This window comes from Protopterus annectens, chromosome 7.part0, assembly GCF_019279795.1.
Source record: "Protopterus annectens isolate FY-2018-M chromosome 7.part0, PAN1.0, whole genome shotgun sequence".
Classification (NCBI taxonomy): domain Eukaryota; kingdom Metazoa; phylum Chordata; order Ceratodontiformes; family Protopteridae; genus Protopterus; species Protopterus annectens.
Genome location: NC_056739.1, coordinates 1,409,065,239 through 1,409,091,262, shown reverse-complemented (window position 1 = coordinate 1,409,091,262; position 26,024 = coordinate 1,409,065,239).

Genomic DNA, 26,024 nt, shown 5'->3' with positions numbered 1-26,024 from the left:
CTATCTGCACCTTGCCAAGGCCTTTGACACCATCCCCCACTCTGGAATCATAGATAAACTTACTAAGCTGGGCATAAATCCCTACATCACTCGATGGGTTGCCAACTGGCTTACTGACAGAACCCAGACTGTAAACGTAGCTGACTCCAAATCCAGCTCCAGACAAGTGACAAGTGGAGTACCTCAGGGTTCAGTCCTGGGACCACTCTTGTTTGGCATCTACTTCTCTGAAGTACAGGCCAACACTAAGGGACTCTGGCTAACAAAGTTTGCAGATGACTGCAAACTTGGATTCACTATTGAATCCCCAAATGATGTGGATATTCTACAAAAGGGCCTTACAGAAACAGATGCCTGGTGCCAGAGCCATGGGCTCAAGCTTAATGCCAAGAAATGTATAGTTATCCCCTTTGGAAAAAAAACATGTACCCATGAATTACCACATAGGTGGCTGGATGCTAAACATCATAAGTGTGATGAGAGACTTAGGGACACAGGTGGACAGTGGTCTCACTTTTGATAGCTACATCGCCACAACAGTCAGGAAATCCTTCTATGTGGCACACCTCATCACTAAGGGCTTTTCATCCAGAAAAAAGGAGGTCATTGTCCCACTATACTCATCCCTCATTAGACCCATTATAGAGTATAATGCCCCATTTGGTATGTATCTCACAAGACATCTGCAACAGCTGGAAAGGCCAGAGAAATACCTCACTAAAAAAATCACAGGCCTAAAGCAGATGCCATATGCTGACCGTCTAAAACAACTCCAGCTATACTCTGTGGCATATAGTCTACTCAGAGGCAATCTCTGCTTAACATACAAGGCCATGTCAAACCCTGAGCTGTTGGACATGCTCCACTTAAAGAAACCCCATTCCCTCAGAGCCACACTCTCCAGGGAACTAAACCTTGTCATCACAATGAACAAAACATGCTGGAGGGATAGGTTCCTGACCCAGAGACTCCCCATACTCGGGAATAGACTGCCCATACATGTCAAGCAAAGCACCTCATTGGCCCTCTTCAAAAGGAACCTTGATGATTGGATTGGAGATAGGAAATTCACCCCTGGGATCATGTCATTCACCCTGCTAGACAGGGGCCCAGAGAAGTAAATATTGTGGAAAGAAATATCCAGGGAATTGCTATGGCTAGGCTTGTATAGGCCCTAGGGCCAATAGCATAGTACCAGCCTATGAACCTATAAACCTATGGGTACAGTGTTAACATGAGGAAGGGCCATCACCAACCAACACAGCCCATGCCTCACACACATGTATACTGCTGCTAGCATGATGTCACTATAGTTGCATTGCATGCTATTGAGCACCATATGTAATGCATGTTGACAGAAGGGTAATGGTAGGACTGTGTGTACAGATGTTGTGCAAATCCACGTGTATGAGTGTGGTGTGTGTGTGTGTGTGTGTGTGTGTGTGTGTGTGTGTGTGTGTGTGTGTGTGTGTGTGTGTGTGTGTATGCATCACGATTGTGTTTGTAAGTGCAATCTAGTGGAGTGTGGATGATGCATGTCAGATGTGTGTGTCTGTGTGTGTGTGTGTGTGTGTGTGTGTGTGTGTGTGTGTGTGTGTGTGTGTGTGTGTGTGTGTGTGTGTGTGTGTGTCCATGTATGCACAGGTGATAGAGGGATTGACCACATGGCAGTACTTCCCCTTGGGATTGTGCTGTACATGGAGTGAGACATGGGACACCAGAACAACCTGTCAAGTATGTGAACACAGGACAGTTGATAGCATAACAAGGTCTGTAGCATGGAGCATGCATTGGGGAGGTGCAATACATACCAGGTATACACATAATATTGCCAGCAGCAGATAGGTAACCAGCTACCCACATATGCAGCACTACAAATGCAATGGGGAATTACCACAGCACATCAGTAAGTGCATCCAGGTAGTTCTATTGTTCGCATGATGGGTCGCTTGTGCAGCAGATGTGGCATAGACTGAGCAAGACTGTAGTATGAGGCTCTGATGTGTGACATATGTAGTGAATGTAGCAGCCCCAACCATATAGGGGCCTCGTACACCATTACTGCCCATACACAGGGTAATACAGGGTGACAGCAGTGAGGACATGTACAATCTACTCCACCCAAGTCAGGGAGGCGATGGAGTAACAGGTCAGGTGTTGTAACTACATGTGTAGGCATGGAGAGGAATGATATGTTAATGGGCAGTAGTGATGTGTGTATATTAGCAAGTGACATGCAGGATGGGGAACATATGTAACTGACCGTAGGACTGTCTGTAAACTCAGGGAAAGTGAGGTATTAAGGTGGCTGTCAGTGTGAGTGTGTGTGAGTATGTGTACTGTTATGCAATGCAGTACAGGTCTTAACTTGTGTATTTGTTTCCCCCACAGGTGGCGAGGTGGGTCAGGGTCCCTCCTGCATGCAAACTGAGGTAAGTGTCCCTACAGACACTGATGATGATGATGATGGTACAGGTGAGGCACAGGTGGGGTTGTCAGAGGCCAACACTGCACCAACATGCGTCATCACCCTCCAAGCCACCCTAAGCCCACACATAGTTACAGTGCCCCTACAAACCCCATCACATGTGGCCATAGCAGAGGGACACTTGGCGCTTAGTGGCAATTACCAGGAAAGTGTGGTGTCCATGCCAACTGCGTCGGGTCACAGTCGGCATAGCTAGATGTCCGGAAGTCCATCACATCGGCAGATGTACTGTGGTGCTCATGGGAGGACCACGGGTCATCATACCCCTGGCAGAGGTGCCACAACTGGTACCACCAGGAGTATGTTTCAGGCCATAATGGAGACACAGGCATGTATGGAAATGCACACCAGACAGGGCCTGAGGCTGCAGAGGTCTGCTTTCACAGCTGTAAGCAGTGCCTTCTGTGAATATACCGAGGTCATGGATAGATGGTGGGCTGAGATGGTTGGGCTCCACAACCGTGGTATGTCTGTGCTAGAATGTGCGGTGGGAGTGGTGCGATGGCCGCATGGACATAGACCAGAGACACCAGCAGCTGGCAGTCAACGTGGATGTGCCAGGATGCCCAGCTGCTCCCTTAGTGGCAGTACCAGCCTCAGCACACCACAGGGGCTGCTGTCCACACCACACTACAGCAGGCCTCATGCACGTGGCCCTGGCCAGTCCCAGGCAGGACATGGTTCCAGCGGACAAATGTCATCATCAGGGGAGAGTAGCACCTCAAGGTCTGTACCTGGACATGCCCCTGGAACCCCTGGCAGGCACAGTCAGCATGTCTATGGCCAGAGGCAGTGAACTGCACACCCTGCCAGGTATGGTCTGCATCTGTCCAACATCACCCATATAGGGCAGCCACATGGTGGAACTGTATGCATGAATACCCACACACTATACAACCACACCTAGGGCAACTCCATACCAACACACACCACATCACCATGCCCCAATCAATGAACCACACCCCTCACCTACACATATGGTGACACATGTTTGGACCACCCTCAGCCTCTGGCACACCTGCAACAGACCCTGGGCATATGATGATACCTGTGCCACATCCCTGTCATGCATAACATCGATGCAGGGACAGGATACTATGGTTCTGATGCACATGGTGACTGTAATGGAGTGCCACAACATACAGCAGTGTAGAATGTAGTCAGGGGTAATGTGTACTGCATACATGTCAGGTAGTGTAGCCATGCAACTAAGATGACTTTCACACATATTGTGCATATGACGATACCTGTGCCACATCCCTGTCATCCATAACATTGATGCAGGGACAGGCTAACATGGTTCTGATGCACATGGTGACTGTAATAGAGTGCCACAATGTACCACAGTGTAGAATGTAGTCAGGGTAATGTGTACTGCATGCATGTCAGGTAGTGTAGCTATGCAGCTAAGATGACTTTCAGAGACCCTATGCATATGATGATACATGTGCCACATCCCTGTCATCCAAAACATCGATGCAGGGACAGGCTAACATGGTTCTGATACACACGGTGACTGTAATGGAGTGCCGCAATGTATCGCAGTATAAAATGTAGTCAGGGGTAATGTGTACTGCATACATGTCAGGTAGTGTAGCCATGCAGCTAAGATGACTTTCACACACCCTGTGCATATGATGATACCTGTGCAACATCCCTGTCATCCATAACGTCGATGCAGGGACAAGCTAACATGGTTCTGATGCACACGGTGACTGTAATGGAGTGCTGCAATGTACAGCAGTGTAGAATGTAGTGGTAATGTGTACTGCATGTATGTCAGGTAGTGTAGCCATGCAGCTAAGATGACTTTCACACACCCTGTGCATATGATACCTGTGCCACATCCCTGTCATCCATAACATCGATGCAGGAACAGACTAACATGGTTCTGATGCACACGGTGACCGTAATGGAGTGCCGCAATGTACCACAGTTAAGAATGTAGTCAGGGGTAATGTGTACTGCATACATGTCAGGTAGTGTAGCCATGCAGCTAAGACAACTTTCACACACCCTGTGCATATGATGATACCTGTGCAACATTGCTGTCATCCATAACGTCGATGCAGGGACAAGCTAACATGGTTCTGATGCACACGGTGACTGTAATGGAGTGCTGCAATGTACAGCAGTGTAGAATGTAGTCAGGGGTAATGTGTACTGCATACATGTCAGGTAGTGTAGCCATGCAGCTAAGATGACTTTCACACACCCTGTGCATATGATGATACTTGTGCCACATCCCTGTCATCCATAACATCAATGCAGGGACAGGCTAGCATGGTTCTGATGCACACGGTGACTGTGATAGAGTGCCACAATGTACTGCAGTGTAGAATGTAATGAGGGGTAATGTGTACTGCATACATGTCAAATAGTGTAGCCATGCAGCTAAGATGACTTTCACACACCCTGTGCATATGATGATACCTGTGCCACATCCCTGTCATTCATGGCATCAGTGCAGGGACAGGCTAACATGGTTCTGATGCACACAGTGACTGTGATAGATTGCCACAATGTACTACAGTGTAGAATGTAGTCAGGGGTAATGTGTACTGCATACATGTCAGGTAGTGTAGCCATGCAGCTATGATGCATCTCAGCTGTTGGTAACACCAATTGTTATCCCCATACTGTCATCCATTTGTGCTGTAGGCATACATGTTTCAGCAGGAGGATAGTCTGCAGTCATATTCGACAAGGGTATTTCAGTGGGGTGACACCGTGGTCGTGACATATGTGGTGTACAGTTGCACACATGCCACAGGTATGTATATCAGTTATTGGCCATGCAAAATTGACCAGTGGCCTGCTGGTACAGGTATAATCTGCACCCTTATGTCAACCCATCCACATACACACACATCCTTACTTGGCGACACTGTGTCTAGACCCCAACCCAGGTATGTAGTGCTACTGAACTGTGTGGCTGTCATTGCACACACGACACCATCTGTAGGGTGAGGTGTGTACCAGGTCACATGCTACATGCAGACCATCCACAGATACATACAATATGGTAATGGGGGATGTAATGTTTGTATATGGAGAATATATAGTGTGTCGTACCATCATATACACATTAAGATGTGTGTCTCCCTGTTATGTGTCAGTCAGAGACTGGGTTTTATAGTTGCTAACTAACTAGTCCATGTGCCCAATATGTTACAGGTAGGCTACACACAGCACATGTGTAACTGGGCTGTATCCTGTTATCTGTTACCTATATGGGTAATGGCGACACTGGTCACCTGAGAGTGGTACATGGGCCATATACGAGGTGTACCATGATGTAAAGACAGTGTACACAGCACTAACATCCCCCACTGGATATTGTACACACTGGAACCCATCTTGATACTCTGACATACCCACTATCACACATTGGCCATGGCACCAAAACAACCCATTGCAGATCACATCAGTGGTACCACAGGGATATGCATGTGATGCACATGCCACAGGCATAGCAGGGTGTTCCATTGTGTTGCCACACCTATGGGTGACAACAACAATATCCATACTACTGTGTGGCAATGTGTATTGTAATAGGAGTATGTGGACTCGGAATGGTGTACCCTACAGATATGCACACATGCACACACGTGGCAGACCTCAATGAGATTCCCATGCCTACTGACCTATTGGTACAACACTGTTGTGCTGGTACTGCAAGGCACATGTAGCTGTTAGGGAGAGGAGTGTAACAGACTACATGTTACGTTAATGGGGTTGAGAGGCACCACACACTATATGAGTTGTACAAATAGGCATCCCCCCAGCCAAACATGTCTGCCCTGCAATACACTACCAAGTGTTCCCATAACCAGGGCCAGTGACAACATGGGCACACAATGTTACCTGTACTACATCCCACCTGTATGATGCCAGGCTGGTATTGGTAACATATCATGCAGTACAGTCTGGCTCCCATGGGTAATGTATTATGTGGAAGCCATCAACATTAACAGGCTACAGATACACAGACGCAGATATGCAGATAAAGGTATACATATTTATAAATATATATATATATATATATATATATATATATATATATATATACACATATATATGTGACTACACATACACATGCAGTTATATGTACAGTAAGATACATAAGTGGAAGGTGCACACAATATGGAACAGCCACTATGCCTACAGTTGACCCCAGAACGACTGGACACTGTATGTGCCACCCATACAAATGACAGTTGTTGCCTGTAACATACACCCACAGAGAGGTCATAGGTAAAACAACACCCACAGGTTTGCAGACATGGAAACCTTTAATCGTGCACTATTACAGTTCTACATGCCATGCCATATAGCTGTTCAGACAGTGACAACTATATCAAGGTAGTGATGCTACAGTGGACCCGTTACAGTCATACAGTAGTCTGGAAAGGTTCACTGCTGTTGTTGTCCAGGCCAAGCCCTTCACATTGTACAATAGGAAAGACACACTGGGCCACAGTATACCTAACAATCAACAGTATGTAATCCAGGTGTGTAGTTCAGCAGCCTCTATCTACACACTGTACAAACACAATAAGTGGTATAGACGTCATATGACCACATGGGTTGCAACTGCTACATAACATGGCATAACTGACACAATCACAAGCACACCAACACACAGAACAGTTTGTATGGCAGGGGGCAGTAGTCCTGCATTACCTAGATCCATGTCAGTAATGTGTATACAGGTGAAGTATATGGTACTGTACATCCAGATACCTTAAGGCAGCTTAGCCCTGATACCCCCACATTTTGTAGCAGCCTAGGTCATTTCTGGTGCTCTCCTCTAGACTCAGTAATACAGGATCATATACCACTGTTACATACACTGGGCTCTGCAGTGCATGAGGGCACACATGTATTGTGTAGATGGTGCCCACACATATATGGCCCAAGCCCCACCATATGTGTGGGGGTTACAACAGCAGTGGACTGATGGCAGACATGGCAGTGTGTTATACTCCCAGTCCACTATGGATCAACCACCAACATCATGATATATGTGCAAAGCATGGTATGTAGGTGATGGGCAGAGGCTGTAATACAGGCACATATGTGGACAACTGTTGCCCTACACTACACAAGGTGCAGGTGTTACAGGATAGTCTGTAACATACCCTTAATCAGGGAATTGATGGTAGAGACAGTCATGGATGTAGCCATGCACCAGTAACACACAACACATACACTGCCAGTGTATTATCTGACACAAGACCTGTGTGGTGGACAGACAAGACATGATAGGCACAGCTCAGGCCAGCATGAGGGTAAGCCTACAGTTGTATGCTATGCAGATGGACTGCATTCCATGCCAAACTAGTATGTACATCCACACTCTGTAACACCAGTACTGTACAAAGCAAAACACAACTCTACTCGCAGTCTGTCTTTACTTCCTGATCCTCCTACAAATATGTGGCTGTCCTGAGTGTGCCCATTCTCCTGTAAGGGGTATTGCTACATGCTGTTGGTAGCACTGCTGCCCACACACAGGACGGATGTCCATCACACAGGAGATGTAATGGGACCATGCACATATGATGTGGGAATCTATAGTAGGTGGTTGCCATGACAGTGTTAATTGTGTGTAGTACACATGTGTAATCGTATATCTGGCTATCTGGATAGGTATATGTACATATATTCCCACCATATGTCCTGGACATGAAGTGTAGGCCAACCCCAGCCCATATGTTCCCAATGTCATAGTTGCAGGGGATGTCAGGTATGTATAGCAAGTATATTAGTAGACTATTGCTATTGTCATTGGGATTGTCTTCACAGATATGGTGTGTGTGGGAGGTCACATCTGCGTATAACATGTGTGCCATTGGTTACTGAATAACATCCAAAGGACATCAGTGTACAGTACCGCTACTAACACGTAATGTCGCTGTGGACTGCAGAAGAGATATTGGCCAATATATGTGGAGGGTCTGACACAGTCTGTACAGTCCAGAGGTATACACATAAGCCCTTAGTGCTACACGTGTACCATGCCTGATAGTATGGATGTGGATGGCCATGTAGATGGGTATAACACATAACGACCTGTATATGATGTCCACCATAGGTAATGCATTCAAACACCCCTGCCTGGCCTGTAACGGTATGACCACTGGTACAGGGGTGCCATGGCGACATACTACACAATAGGTATTAACATACATCTGCACTGCATCCCACTGCCCTGTCTGTCATACATTACTGTTAGGGGAGGGCTGGCAGTAGGACATCTGGCTAGTATCTGCACATGACATCCCACTGGGTAGGTACACTCAGCTGCTAGGCATGTCACAATGTACTGTGCAGGCTGCAGGCCGACTGGATCAACACCGGCCTACATCTCCCAAGGGGAATGCACATGTACCTGCATATAAAGCAGGCTCAACAGGCATATCACAGCACAGGGTAAGATACACCTGTGTGACAGTGGATAATCACAAACAATGTGAACACAGCCACAGCCCTATATGGTTAGCTAGCATGGTATTACAGTATATGGACTATGTGTTCTACACCATCCTCATATGTGCCACTCGCAGACTGACCCTACATATACTGGCCTGCTACACAGTTTCGTCTGGTGGCTGTCTGTGGTATGGGATACATGTGTATATGGCCCTACAAACATGTACACCACTACAGTACCATACAGTGGGGTAGCATGTAACATCTGATAGTAGGGGAACTAGAACAATGTCATCTACCACAATCTGTACACAGGCTAAGGTACATATCATCACTGTCGACATTCACCATAGGTACACAGACCTCAGTACTGAATGAACATCCACAGAATGTGCAGGTAATGTCATGTAATGTAACGCTTACTGTACATAACATGTGTAGCAGTCAGATATATCAGTATGGTGTACAGCACATATGCACCACTTCATGCACAACATACGTACAAAGGTTGACAGAGGTGTGGCTGGGAGCACATACAAAGGGCCAATATTGACATGTTGCTGTTGTTACAGGGTTGTTGCAACATATGTCCTTTGAGGGATATGAAGTCTATGACTACCACAGCTTTCTCCATCTACTGACTGCAATCCTCACACTACCTTCAACAGTCAACAGCTAGATGCTCCGTGGGTAACACATGCAACCATGGACACAACACTGCCCAGGCTGCAGATGACCCTGCAGATGGAGATTCCCCATAAACATGGAAGTGACATGGCAGGTATTAAGGCATCTACAACAGCCATAGCCATGCAAACACTGTAAAAAGCAACATTACTCCAAATCCACCTCCTGTTTGTTGCACTGTTTCCACAGTGTATGTTGTTAGAGGTACACCACAATCCATCTGAGATGATGTTTGCCACATGACAGATCTAGTTCCTGCTCACAGTGGGTGAAAAGGGCGAACACTACCATGATGTTCCTAGGTATTGGAGTGTGTTTCCATATCCATATAATTAGCTATGGGAATATTACCACAGCTGTTTCACATGCAATCAGCTAGGGGAGGACTGTGATTCATGCAGAAGCCATCAGCTGATTGTGAACATTACTTACATTACACATGCTGCTGCCTAAGCAAAGCAGGTGTAGGTCTCCACGTCCAACTGAGAGGGGGTGGGGGACAGAGACAGAGGAAATACATGTCGGGGGGTGGGAGGGTAAAACTGAAGCATGTTTGTGTCACACACCTAACAGCACAGGGTATCAAACCCCTGACAACTATGTAGTGCTAGCACAGTTCTCTGCAATTATTGGATGCACCACATGGGTTACCTGTTGTGGAGCACTCAGAACATATATGTGATGGTGAGTGACATCTGCAACAGGGATACAGTAGCTGTACAGTAGGTGAAATGCACATGCCTGTCGGCATGAACAGGTGCCAGTGTCAGCACAGCCACACTCTCACAAGAACACACACACATTGACACATGTGGCAGGGCCAGGTTTACAACTCATCAGTTGTGGGATTGCCACATCACATCACTGTGCAGGTATCCCATGCACCATACAGGTTATATGGGGCTGTATGGGTGCAAGGTATGGGAAGGTGTCTGACATCAGACAGCATGCTGCAGTATGCCCATGGGGGTTGTAGGGAGTGTGAATGTGAACATCTGCAGCATGCAACACACACACAAACACACAGGGTGCCAGTACTGACATGCATAGGTGCATGTCTGTACAGGTGTGTGGTGATCGACTGTGCCAGACGGCTGTCAAAGACTAGGCGATGGGTGCACCTTGGCATCAGGCCACATGATGATGGTCTGCACTGTGGCTCAGGGATGTAGTGTCTGCATTTGTGCACACAGGCAGGTATTGTATCCCCATCTGGTTACCTGGGTGACTACTGTGTGTGGGCAATGCTGTACATCGCTTGCCATGTCTGGGTTCCTTCATCCATGACATGGACGGTGACTGGGATGTGCACACCTCCCACATGCATGTACAGTGACATGTGGAACTGTACTTGGGGTGTCCAGCCCATGTTGTGAACACAGATCATCATCAGATGTACCAGTCTTGCCTACCTGTGGCGGGAGCTGGTAATGGCCAGCAGCTTTACCCTGCACCTACATGGAGTGCATGTTATTAGCATTCCTTGGTGTCAGTGACATCTGTTCATATGGGCATGTTGTCAGGCATGGTATGTCCATTGTGGGTCACATGTGATGGCACCAAAGGTGGTGCAGGTGTCCATTGGGGAACATGGGGGAGGTGCACTGTCTGCACATATGTGCATATTGGACAGATGGACTGGGTGTCATGCCCTATGTGGCCCGCCACTGTCACTCCTTAGTGACTATCAGTGGCCAATATGCAGTGTACTACCCACATATTGGCTGTTACCTAGGCTTGTGTGTGTGTATGACAAATGGGGTGAGAGTGTGCTCTGGGTAATACTGGGGTTGCTAACTGTGATTGCCTGGCCTTGATGTCAGATGTCTGGGTATGGCTCTGCACCCAGGCCTTTCAGCCATAGCACATGTGTTATCCTTGTACAGTGGACATTGTGATATATAGTATGGCCACCATATAAGAAATATGCAAAACCCACTCCACATTGGCCCCACAATCTAGCTTACAAACACACACAGACACACCCATGCACACACGTATCATGTTTGAGAGTAGAACCCCTACCTAACTAGTGTATTACAATACAGCACTATGCAGTTATAGTACACGCTACAGATATTACTGGAGTAGTCCCTGCCCAAAAGTGTATTTCACAATGACTGACATCAGCAGGATTGCCAAAGTAGGGCATTTGAAATGACTGCAAGAGACTAGCCTGAAATGCATTGATCCCTACACAGACAGTGACACACACAATACATCTGGAACTGCCATCTGTGGGATGGAACCCAACCATGCTTCTAATTCACAATACAGCAGTATGCAATTACAGGATGTGCTATGGTGATTACTGGTCTACAACCTTACCAGAGGTGTAGTTCTAGGTGCATGACATCAGCAGCCTTGTCAAAGGTGGCCATGTGAAATGTGAGGGGTGTAAGTACCCTGAAAGCATTGCCCTCTACACAGTTAAACATGCACACACATTTGGCAGGTCAGGGGTTAGAACTCCCAAATAACTCCTTAATCACACTATTGCCATATGATATTACTGGATGTGCTGCAAAGATTACTGGGCTACGATTATCCCAGAGGTGTATTTCAAGGTGTGTGACATCAGCAGCCTTGCCAAAGGTGGGCATTTGACTTGTAAGGGGTGTGAGTATCCTAAAAAAGGAATTGCTCTCTTCACAGTCAGATGTGCACACAAACACAGGCACACACACACGCAGTTGCCAGGTTTGGGGCTGGAACTCCTACCTAACTAGTTTATCACACTACAACAGTACGCAGTTATGGGATGCACTACAGAGTTTACTGGGCTACAGCCTTCCCAGGGGTGTATCTCTAGGTGGGTGACATCAGCAGCCTTGCCAAAGTTGGGTATGTGAAATGTAAGGGGTGTGAGTACCCTAAAAGCATTGCTCTCTACACAGTCAGACATGCACGCATACACACATAGTTGGCAGGTCAGAGGCTAGAACTCCCAACCAATTCCTTAATCACACTATGACCATACGATGTTACAGGACATGCTACAGAGACTACTGGGGCATGATCACCCCAGAGGTGTATTTCAAGGTGTGTGGCATCAGAAACCTTGCCAAAGGTGGGTATTTGACTTGTAAGGGGTTTGAGTAGCCTAAAAAGCATTTTCTCTGCACAGTCAGTGACAGACAGACATGCACACATGTGCACACACAGACTCATACATGCTCAGTTACCACCTCTGTGGTTTGACCTCCTACCTAACTACATTATCACACTACAGCAGTATGCCATTACAACATACGCTACCGAGATTATTGGGCTACAGCTTTCCCAAGGGAGCATTTCTAGGTGGGTGACATCAGCAGCCTTGCCAACAGTGGGTATGTGAATAGTAAGGGGTGTGAGTAACCTAAAAGGCATTACTCTCTACACAGTCAGTGAGAGACAGACACACACAGGAACAGTGACACACACACACACACACACACACACACACACACACACACACACACACACACACACACACACACACACACACAGTTTTCATGTCTGGGGTTAAAACTCCTACCTAACTAGTCTATCAAACTACAGCAGTACGCAGTTATGGGATGCACCATGGAGATTACTGGCCTTCATCTCTCCCAAAGGTGTATTTCACATTGGATAACCTCAACAGGCTTGTCAGGGTATCGCTATGGGGTGGACGGTGTGTGCATGGGCCATACACCATTCATGTAGGGTGACACGCCACAAGTGGCCACACATGGAGTAATATGTCACAGGTGCATGTATAGGGCAAATAGGTGACTACGTCCTTGTACAGCCATGCTGCACAGCTGGCACATGGATCACATAGTATGTGGTGCTGACAGGTACTCGTCGCTAGTAACTGTAGTGTGTGACATCTGTACCTGATGTGTTTGGGGCCCTTTGGCTGTGCGTTGGGTGGAACAGATGTGGATGACTCCTTGTCACGGTCACCCTCTTCCACACATCTATATCCATCTACCTTTGGCTTATTATGGTGTGTTGTCCTTACATATATGTCTGTTTTACTATCCACTGTGTGTGCAAGGCATGAGTGGTGCATACTGACATGTGTCTGCACTAACAATTGCAACTGCTGGATGTGTCTGGTCCACTGGTGTTTGCATACATGGCCTTCATGTGTTTAAGTGTGTGAGCATGCCCAGTATGACCTTTCAGTATGTTGATGACTGACATTGCCTTCATTTCTCTAAGTGTGTGAGCATCCCCAGCAAGGCCGTCTGTTTTGCATGTGTGGAGCATGTCTGATGGTTTGTACTGCACAGCTGACCTTTGTGTTGTAAACTGACAGGTAGCATCCTATGTCTGCAGGGTATCCACCGATCATTTGGCATTGACTGTTGCAACATGTCTGCATAGCGGGAGGAACACTTATTTCTATGTTTCTACACAGGATGGGGGGGCGCACCTGGCTGTTACTATATTTCTATGTGGGGTGGGGGGGCACACCAGACAGTTGTATACATTTGTGAGGACTGTACTGGTATGTCCTGTAGCCCATTTCAGTCAGTAGTCTTATCTATCATGCTGGCTAAGCCATACCGGTGTACTACTGTTCTTATCTTTTGATTGCATACACATTAGTTTCTGACTTCCTAGCCATCACAACTGACATCCCACTAACTGGCCTGCTGTAGTCTGTCCATGTAGGCCTGGGTGGTAGTTAGCCATACCCCTCATTCAGAGACCACAGTATGGCATTTGTTTGTGTTTGTCTATACCTGTCCTGCTGGCTGTGACTGTTGTTGGGTATGTGACGCCTTTCCTGACTGGCATGTGTGAGCCCCTTATCTTGTGGGTGTCCCAGTACTGAGGGTGGTGCTGCAGGGCTGCCTATGTTGGATACACATAGTACACTGCCTATGCATGGTTAGGCATAGGTAGTGTAATGTTTGTCATCCCTTTTACTGTATGTGAGAGTCAGAGAGAGGTGCTATTCCCTGGGTCCCTCCCATGTCAGTGTATGTGCTATGCATTGCCTCTTTGCCAGGGCCAGGGCATACTGGCATGCTTCCTTCTGCCTACTGGGGCAGGCTCAGGTTCTTCCTCCTCCGAGCCCCTCTGTGCCTGTGCAGGCTTTGGCATTGGTGGGGAGCTATGTGGCCCAGTCCCTTGCTGCTCCTGCTGCAGCTGTTTCCACAGGATCATATTGTGTAGCATGGCACATACAAGGATGACTTGGGTACATGTAGTTGGTGAGCACTGCCAGGCTCCACCGGAACCGTGACTTGAGCATCCCAAACACATGCTCTATTATGATTCTTGTTTGTGCATGTCCCTCATTATGGAGTTCTTGTTTGGGTGTGTGTGCATTTCTGATGGGTGTCATCACCCACGGCTCCAGTGCATATCCAGCATCCCCCACTAGGTGACCATGTGGATGTGCCCATTGGCAAATTTCTGGTACAGCTGCATCAGATGCCAGATGTAGGAATCGTCATAACTTCCAGGGCAACCAGCACACACGTTCAGTATTATGCCCTGGGCGTCGCACATGACCTGGCAGTTGATGGAGGGGAAGCCTTTGCAGTTGATGTAGAACCTACCCTGCTCACCGAGTGGTGATTTGATGCATATGTGCATGCAGTCTATTGCACCCACTACCTCAGGGCATTTTGCTATTTGCTGGAAGAGACGCATACTGCAGGCCAACGCCTCACGGGCGAGGGGGAAATATATGTGCTCACCGACATGTGCTGCCATGGCATCCAGGAACTGGTGGAGTACCTTGGATGCTGATGCATGTGAGAGTCCCATTATATCCCCAGTTGGCCTTTGGAAGGTACCTGTAGCTAGTATTCTTAGGCCTACACATACCTTCATTTCCACTAGGATGAGTTCCCCTCTGTTAGTTCTGTGTGTCAGGCGTGGCCGGCACAGCTTAATCTGCTGTAGAAGATCCCTGTCCACCCTATAGTGCTCCACTATCTTCAGCTCATGTAGCCCTTGGTAAGTTACCCTGGGTCTGTACATTCTTCTCCATCTCCTCACTGTGGGTTGGTCGGCAGCATTCCCATCCTCACCACCCTCAGCCTCTTCCACAAGCTGTATGATAGCTATTGCAGCCCCTAACATTTTGCTGTTGTGAGTGTTAAAAGTTCCCCACTTGTTTACACAGGTGGTGTTTGGTGTGGGAAAAACTGGAGGGGTGAGTGTTTGCATAGTTTATAGTGGTGTTCTGGGCTGGGCTGGTCTGCTGCCTGTGTAATTGGCTGGTTCCGATACATTTCACCTGGCAGCAAACATAGTACCCCTTGATTAACTTCCACCTCCTGCTTTTCTTTCCCATTGCCCTTCTGTTTCATCCCAGGGGCACGCCGTGCAGTTGGTGTACTCCAATGTGCACACTGCTGCTATTTCCTGGGTTCACTTCCTTTATCTTCCTGTGGATCCCGTTGCATGGCAAGCACACCCGCTTAGACTTTGTCATACGTGCTGTGCAGGTTTAGACACACCCCCTGGCTTTGCTGTGCTAAGCTGGATGCAACCACGAGCCACAGGGCTCCAATCCACTGACAGTATGCCTCACACTCCCACACATGATGTCACCTACCTCCTAGTCTTGCACTCAGCTATTCATACCCATACACTGTTGGGACCTGCCTCACATGCTGGAGAATACTGGGATTCACTATCCTTCCCCTCATTTGCATAGAATTGCCTGCTAATGCATAGTTACATGTGTCACACTGTGCCTCCCCCCTTAGCAACCACTATTGACTGGTCAGCTTATCTTTTGCCTGCCATTGACTTGCATGGTGGAATACTGATTTTAGTTAGACTCCTTTTTTAAGGTTAATTTTCTTATTTCCCCACCGATCCCATTTGTGCACCATTGCCCTATGCTTCAACGGCCGTGATCAGCAGACATATCATAAAAGTTGTATTTTGTACATTTTGCATTGTTTGCAATGCCAATGGCCTTCTACTTGGCCATTGGCTTGCTTCCTTCAATAATATGCAGCCTATATTTGGGGCTGTCATAGCTCCGTTTTGGAGTTTGCAGTACCGTACTTGGTTACTAACTGAGTACATTTCTGCATATTATGCTAGTCCTGCATGCCCTGATTCCTGCTTCCTGGATGGTTGATTTACCTCATTTGCATGGTTTTCACCTGCAAATGGGGTGATTTGCATACAGGGGCTGGGAACGTGCAGCACTAGTGCTACAGCTCTTGCGCACATCAAACATGCATGTACGTGGATCGCTCGGCTGCCATATTGGCAACATTTCCTCTTACACTAATCATGCATGCCATGCAGGCTTTTGAGACTCTGGAGGACTATGTTTTCTTCTAAAGTTTAAAACTGAAAAAAAACCTTCCCCAGTTCTGTTAATATAATTACACTGATCTAATTAAAATAACTTCATCAATATGTATGTTTGCATTGATTTATTTGCATTTATTTAATATTTATTTAATATTTTTTCCACATGGGCCATTTTTCAGACTCAGCCAGGAAGAAATACAAAAGCAATAGTTATGTGAAAAAAATCAGTAAATTGATTATTATACAAATTTAAAAGTTAAAGGAACTACTAAGAATGACATGCAATCTTACTATATACAAATATCTTAATTTAACTATTAGCATTAAATCCAGCGGATCATGCTAGATATTTGCAATATTTATATGTAGTGGTTATGATTTCTAAAAAAAGGGAGAACATGGACATTTATTTATTTATTTATTTATTTTACATTTGTTGACCAGGATAGTCAGACTGAATACATGTCTATTTTCAGCGGAGGCCTGGGGAGAAAAGCTCCAAGGTGATTTCATATACAATCATTACAATGTACATATAGATCAGGAGTCATCATAACATTATACAAAAAGAACACATTTTGCAGTCTAGTTAAATTTATACAAATATAACGGATTTTATAGTCCAGTTAAATAATACAGTCCAACCATCTTCTAAACTGTCTTAACAAAGGTAATTGAGTACCACTTACAAACATAGAACTAGTACACCAGTATGCATGAAGATTTAGTCAGGCTTGGAGCAGGGACATATCCATTGAGACTTGAAATGCTCCTTGAGAGCTTATTTAAATTGAGATAGGGTGATATCAAGGGTAATGTTAGCATTAAGGGAATTCCAAATTTTGCCAGCAGAGTTGGCGAACAGGGAGTCACCAGCTGTGTTGTTGGATTTGATGGTTTCCACTAATAGTCTATTGGATGACCGCAGTGATCTGGAGTTGGAGTGGGGGTAGATGATGTTTTTCAGGGCAGGTGTATTATCTGGTTGGTTAAGTGCTTTGTGAATCACAATGAGTTAATTATACTGAATCTGCCTGGGAAACTCTAGCCATCCGAGATCATTTAGATTTTTACAATGATGTGTTCTATAGGGTAGACCAGTTGCAAATCTTGCTATGTTGTTATAGCAGCTTGAGAGTTTAAGGTCAGTTTTATTTAGGCTGGCAAGTAAAGGAGAAGCATAGCAGAGTGTAGAGAGTAGGAGGGAACAGGCAATGGAAGTCCTAGCATATGGGCTAAGGAATGGCTTTATCCTATATAGTGAGCCCAGTTTTCTGTTAATGGTTTTGATTGTTTTCTTGACGTGCACATCAAACTTAAGACTGTTGGCTATAACGACTCCTAGCAGTTTTGTATGGACATCTGGAGAGATTATGGTAACATTATTGGACTTAATGGAGAGAGATAATGCCGGGGATCTTTGCTTGGGGGTGAAAAGTAGGAGTTTTGTTTTATTAGGATTTAGAAGCAGACAGTGAGCAGCAAGCCAGTTCTCTACTAGGTTGAAGGTACTCTGAGTTACAGATAGTAGCTCTGTTTGCGAGGTGCCAGTGCAGATCAACATTGAGTCATCTGCATATTGAATGCAGATGGCTACAGGAATGACTTTGTGGAGGTCATTGATAAAAATGGAAAACAGAAGTGGTCCCAAGATAGACCCCTGTGGGACACCTAGAGTGTTGGGTAGGAGGTTTAAGAGTTTGTTCTGCCATAAGATGGATTGTAGTCTATTGTTCAGGTAGGGTTCACACCATCAGAGAGAGTGATTGCCTAGAGGCATTTTTGCCAGGGTGTTGCTGAGAAGATGGTGATTGACCATGTGAAAAGCCTTGGACAGGTCTAAGAAGAGGGCTAAGGATAACTTGTTGTTGTTCCTGTTATAGTTTATAGCATTAGAGAAGGTGAGGAGAGCTGTTGTGGTACTATGATATGGCCTGAAGCCATGCTGGGAGTTAGCCAGTAGGTTGTTATGGTCAGAAAGTACAGGAGTTGTTTATGGATGCATTTTTCCATTATTTTTGCCAGAGGTGATCTATAATTGGATAACTCAGTAGAGTTATCACCTTTATGGAGGGGTATGACATGAGATATCTTCCAGATAGAGGGGACTGAGGCTTCTGATATGGACCGATTAATTAGAATGGAAACAGGGTACACTATGGTAGCTGCAGCTTTTTGCAAATATTCTGCTGGGAGGTGGTCTGCAGCTGGGGTAGTAGGTTTTAGTTTTTTGAGTAGTGAAAGAATGAAAGATGTAGAGACTGGTTGGAAGCTAAAGGAGGTCTGGAAGCTGGGAGTGCTATCCAGTAAGTTAGAGGAGTTCAGGGGTATTTGGCTAGCAAGGGCTTGGATGGTTTCAGTAAAGAAATTATTAAAGGTGTTAGCAACATCCGTAGGTAGTTTATCAGTAGAGGCTAAGGGAGGTGGAGAGGTGGTTTGACCTGGGTGCAGTAATTTATTTATCCCTGCCCAGAACTTTTGTGGGTCATTTTGGTTCCCTTGTTGGCGATGGAGTTAGTAGTTTTTCTTTATCTAATAGAATAGCTCGTTTTGTCTCATTTCTTAGTTGTCTAAATTTAGTTTGGTTTATAGGGTCTTTTGTAGCATGCCATTTTGCCCAGGCCTTATTTCTGAGTATGATTTTTGTTTTAGTGTCTTTAGAGAGCCACGGGACAGCTTTTGTTTTTACCCTCATGGAACAAGTGGGAGCATGAGCATCAAGGATGGTGAGGAATTTATTGTTAAAGTGGGAGACAGCGTCGTCTAGGGGCAGGTGCTTTAGAGACACCCAGTTGCATGCCTTAAGTTCATCCTGAAACTTACTAGGACTGAAGCTTTTACTGTTTCTTATTGTTCTGTAGATGGGCTGCTGAGAGTAATTAGATTTGTGCTTGCAGATAAAGGTAAGAAAGTGGTCGCTGAGGTCATCAGGGATGACCCCCACAGAATACATATGGGAATGGCTAATGATTAGTATCCAATCCAGTATACTATCTTTTTGGTTAATTTTTCCTATCCTAGAGGAGGTGGATAAAACCTATGTGAATCCATACAGGTTTATATGGGTGGTATGAGATTGAGAGGAACAGGTGTTCCAGTCTATGTTAAGGTCTCCTAATACAATGGTTTCTTGTGCATAGTTATTAGCTAACCATTAGAGGAAGTCTTCAAGGGAACTGGTATTATTCCCAGGTGGAATATACATGCAGGAGATATTTATTCTTTTGCTTTTGTTAATTCGGATCTTGGTAGCAATTATTTCTGCCTTACTGACCTGGGGTGGTTGCTGGGGTCAAAGGTAACATTTAGTGTAGATTTGAAGAGTACAGCTACCCCTTTTTCCTGGAAGAGCTTTCAAGTCTAAGTATATTATATCCAGGTGGTAAGATTTCATTATCTGAGGTTGTTGGTTTCAACCAGATTTCAGTTAGGCATATAATATCAAGGGAATGGACTTGTAGGAGGGCATGCAGATTGTGTACTTTGTTATTTATGCTTCGTATATTTACTTGACAGATCAGGAGGGAGTTGGGAGCCTTATTAATAGATAGTGATTTGTCTGGGTTAGTAGTAATGGATGTTGCCTTTATCTAGGGTGGTAGGGCCAGGGTTTGGATGAACATCTCCATCCATTGCCAGGTTCTTACGTATAATTACTGTAACTTTCAGGATTTTGTTTATAAGTTTTTGATAGTGTTTAGATTTTGAGCTGATGTATCTGGGTCTAATTGGCTGATAGTGTTTTGTGGTTAAGGAGTTGGAAATAGTTGTAACTAGTGGGTGGCCAGTATTATTTGATACATCTGTGCTAGTTTGAGATTTTGGATGGTGAAATCCTAGGTAAGATTGATTTTCATAAATGGTTAGGAAATATGGAAATAGCATGAGGGATAGCAGAGAGAGAAATGAGATTACTTTGTATGGTAACATGGTTGGAGGCTATATTGGTATTATAAGCCTAAGATCCTCAAGATATTGAGGTTGGATAATTAATACTGGGGGTCTGGAGTAGTGTACACAGTACAGTACTGATTGGTCTGGATAGGAAAAAGGAGGGGTGGTAGTGGGACGAGTTAGGCTGAGTAGAGGATTATTGATTGGTTCAGCTGGAGGGGGAGTGGTATAGTGGCTATAAAGCTAGAGACAGTGGGGGCGGATGAGAATTGGGCTCAGGGAAGTGTGTGGATTGAACCTGAGGGCAGCAAGGCAAGCAGAGCAGGGCTAAACCACACATAAGAAACTTGCAAGTAAGTAAGTATGCTTATGCTTAGGTTTAACAGGATAAGCTTTGAATGATTAAAATTTATTATATAAATTGTACGTCAGGGGTTCTATCATTTTCTAGAGAAGCCTGCTGCCTATCACTTTGTCACTGCAAGTATCCAGTTACTGCAGAATACACATAGGCCAATTGTTATAGATTTAGCTTATAGTCTCTTGAAGAGCAAGATGTAATTTCCTTTCTTCAGTCCTAGTAGAAAATGCTTTGCTGCCTCAGGTTTGAACATAGAACATTAATTCCATAATCTTCAGATTCAGCAAGTGAGAATTCATGTCCAGACAATATATTTTTAAGAGTGGCTTGCAAACCTGTAACCTCTCCAAGAGCTGTGTCTTTCCATGTTTATCAAGAGTTTTTGCTTCAGTGTCATTTGATATTTTTCATTGAGTTGTTTGAGTGATGGCTCATAAGATGCATAGTGTCTCTTCAGCCTTTTAATATCATTAATAAGCCTGTTCTTTTCCTGAACTCCACGCTTGTGGTGCATTCGATGAAAATCACGTTCATTTTGCAATTTTACTAAAGATTCGTTTGCATTGATAGCTGCTTCTTTTTATTTATCAAGTTCTTTCTTAAGGCACCGTATTTCTTTGTCTAATAGCTGATTGTGGGTATACACATCTAGAACAAACTCAGCATCTTCTGACTTAATTTGATTCTTGTGCATCGTTTCATACTTCAGACTTAATGAAGGAAACTGTCATCATTTAATCTTCAGTACAATCATTTGGAAAAAGATAGCATGCCTAGCAGGATTCCAAATAGTACATTGCCTCTTCCATTTCTGTGCTTGCTGCAAATGGTCCCACGGAGACCTAAAGCATACTGTCTGGATGCAGCTACCATCTGACATATCAGTTTAGCAGATTACCAATATCCAGTTATCCGAAAGAAATAAATGAGGATTAAGAGAAAGAATAATCAGTAATAGAGAGGGGGGGGGGGTGAAAACAAGGGGATCAAAAAATGAGGGAATATATATACCTATGCAGTGAAGTACACTGTAGGAATGAGGCATTTAAGAGAATATAAATGTTTACGTAGTATGTCGAGTTTTACAAAGGGCATTGTTATTATTTTCTCCCTTAGAGGTGAAAACACCTACAGTAGGCTTCTTTGAACAGATATTTGTTCGACTGACCATGACTACAGTGAAGAGGTAAATGTTTATTATTGTAGGGAAGAATCCCCATGTTTTATATGTTTTCACTGCAAAGCTCCAGACTTTGCACTAAAGCCTGTTTGTTTGTTTTTTTTTTTTTGGGGGGGGGGGGTTGCTGCATGAAGAGAGGAATTTGTTGCTGGAAATGATCTAAAGATGTTGCGTGAGTTGCAGTGGTGTGGTGCAGTGGGATGAGACTGGGATGATAAGCAAAAAAGAAATGGATAGTACGTCTACAGGCTGATAAACCAGTAAGTATAAAACCAGTGTTAGTTAAGCGACAAAGGGAGAATTTATGAGAATTGTTTGGTCTTATCATTTATTCTAATGTTCCTTATATTTTATTTTAATATGGATGATTTAAGTATATGTATATATTTTTATATATGTATTTTATAAGTACAATAGAGTATTTAAGAAATTTAGGTATGATGTGCTTTATTTTCAAATGTTCCTCTATTTAAATGTGGTTTGTATAAGTTGATTTTATGTGCTGATGAAGGCTACTGTGTTTTTGGATACTACTTGACATTTTCTGATCTAGTGTATTTTCGTGGAAGATTCTAGAGAAAACATTTTATAAATAACAGAATTCAGAGCCAAGTTTTGGAAGTGACAAACAAACAAAGGGGTACTAGTATGGCTGTGGGGCATAGCCCATTATCTTGCCTAAACCCATTTGATTGACTATGACCAGCTTTAGGGTTGGCTATGCTGCTGTTGACTTGGTGATCAGCTATATGTTTTGGCAATATCTCTGGCTTTTCTGATTTGTGTTGGCAGTTGAGGTGAGATAAGTGTTATTATTTTTTCAAAGATGCTGGAAATGATCACTGCAGTATTTTTGGTAATATTTCAATGGCATTATAATTTGTGTGGAGCAACCTAAGTTAACTATTTTAATTAATGTATGGCAACATTTTTATTTTTTATGTGGACTGTGGAGCTGAAATAATATTACATAACCATCAGAAGTTTTCCTATAACTTTTTGGTGAAGGTTGGAGCTGGCCAGATAAAAAGTAACTGACCCTCTTGTCATTTGCTTAGTTTAAACAGTCATTTTGGCTTTGCAGGACTAGTGTGCATTTGTGAGAAGTAAGATGGCCTTCTTAACTGTAAAACTGAATTGGCCAAGAAAATAAGAGACTCAAAAATTCAGTGATGTAACTGGTATGGTAATCACGAAAAATTGGCTTTATTAACTGATGAAGTTATTTTTTTACCTGATAAAACCAGTTGTGGAACATTGTGAGATAGTTGCAAGTCTTTTGGTGATACACAGTTAATTAATTGGTTCAGCAATACCTATATTTATGGGGACATGATAAAATGAAGTACTAAGGAGTATGGCTTAAAAAGGATGTCCTTACATTCACCACTGCAGTATTCATTACAGATGGGATACCCTGCCGTGAAGCCCATCGTCCAGCCAGTTTACCAAAGTCTACCATTGAAGGTACGCTGAATGTCACCTACACGCTCCTTATGTTGCATAGGGCATAAAGGTAATGTTCAGACATACCATCCTCAGAACATCTTTGCCACCAGTCTGAACCCTGTGTTTAATCATTGGTCTGTTACCTCCATTGGGTTTTTCCCATTTTTCTGTTTGTTGGCATTCTGGTGACTACTCCTGTTTGCTGAAGTCCTCACCATTGCAGATAAGTAGCCAGTTGAGTCTTTTGTTCTTTTTCTGATTGTTTTATGCTGTTTAGAGGGTTAATGTCATCCAGGAAGGGTAAATGCCAGTGTGGGAGACTGATTTCCCATAAAGACCGCCACAACATGTGTCTTTTTTGCCTAGGATCTACTCACGACCTTACGTCTTGTTCAATTTGTCAGGTGTTTGTCCCTACAACCCTTCATAGTAGGCTTTCTTCCCTTTCATTGTATCTTGAGAACTAGTGTCTTAAGCTTCTTACTAAAGATACTGTGGATGGAACTTCCTGCCCCAAGGGTCAGCCGTCACGGAAGAAGAAGTTGCAAAAGGTAAGACCGGAAGCTTCCACTGTCCAGCCTCTGCCGGGAGTTTCTCCTAAGGTTATTACAAACCTGGAGACTCACCTGGTTCTATTGTCACATTCCTCTGCTGCTTCTAGGTTGGAAGCCAGTGAGGATCTGGAGGTGAGTACATCTGATGAGGCTTTACAGGCGTCCATTTCGGATCGTCAGGGGGAACCATGGTTGCTTGTTTCCAAGGGGTCTAGGAGGGGGTCTGCAGGTTTTTTTAGGGAGGAAGTTCCTACTACAGTTGTGGAATGTTGTCCTGAGTCAGTGTCTTCTCAGGTTTCTAGGATGGACATTCCCTTAAAAAGGAAACAGAAAATGAATTATGTTTCTTCTGCTCCTATGGATCCGCAAAGTGAGTGGCAGGCATTTGCCCAGGGGTTATTTAATGCTTTACTGTCATTAAGGCCTCCTCAAGGGGTTTCAGTTCCTGCTCCTCCTTGGTACTCTTCTTCCCTAAAAAGGCCCAGAGAATTGAATTATTCTGAGGAAGAGTTGGATTCTAATGAAGAATCCCTTGCTTATTCGACCCAGGTTCCTTCTCCTTTAGACTACGGATCTGAGGAGGAGGACTCCTCTAGCTAATCCTTCTGAGGAAATTTCCTTTTGGGGACACACTCTCTCGAATGATGGAATTTTTTAAGTGGGATTGTGTCCAGGTTTTGGATATCCATAAGAGGCACTATGAGTTACTGCAGATGGAATCTCCTAAACCTGTGGCCATTCTTCCTGTCTTGGTTGCTTTATTGAATGTTTTTTCCAGTGCCTCTAAAGCATCAGATTCTCTGCCCCCTGCTCCCAAGATGTCTGATAGGTTTTATAGGGTGCCTGAGGATTGTTCCTTTTTATTTAAATAACCTGCTGCTGACCTGTCTGTGGTGTCTGTAGCATCTAATAAGCCATCTCAATTGCTTCCTTCGTCCAAATTACTACCTTCTGTTAAGGACAGTAAAATCATGAATAGGCTGGGTAAAAAAGGTTTATACTTTGTCTATCCTAGCTTTTGGGCTATAAATTATCAGAGACCTATCTCTAGGTATGTGTTGGCTCTTCTTTCTCAGGTTGGTCAGCTTTTTTCTGATCTTCCAGACTCTGACAGTAAATCTTCTGCACTTTCCTTGCTAGGGACTTCCTGTCAAGTAGTTTGTTATTCTATCAAATGTAGTTATGATGAAACAGATGGTTGTTCTAGAGCTGCTGCTTTTGGTTCAGTTCTGTGGAGGTATTCTTAGCTTAGGCTTCAACCTTAACCCACTGATATTAAGGCGAAGTTGAAGGATGCTCCTCTGGATAATAAACTTTTGTTTGGGGAAGAGGCTGCTAGTTTATTTAAGTCTCTTCAGGACAAAGGAAAGGCTTTACAGAAGCTTAAAAATGTCTGTTTCTCGTGTGCCTAAATTTCAATGAAACTACCCTTCCAAGCCAGCCTTTGTTCGTAGGCATTCTCACCCTCCTTCTAAAGGTAAAAAGGGGTGGTAAACAGACTCCTCCTGCTAAAGCCACTCAGACTGCAGGGATTCTAAAGCCTTCCTTTCCTGAGAAACAAGGTGCTGTCTGATTATCCCCCTGTTCCTAGCCACATTCCTCTTTCTCTTCACCTTTGTCTTTCTCTTCCTGTTTGGCTCCGAATCATTTGGCAGGGGTACTTCATGGTCTGGATTTCCCTTCCTCCTTTTATAAACTAAA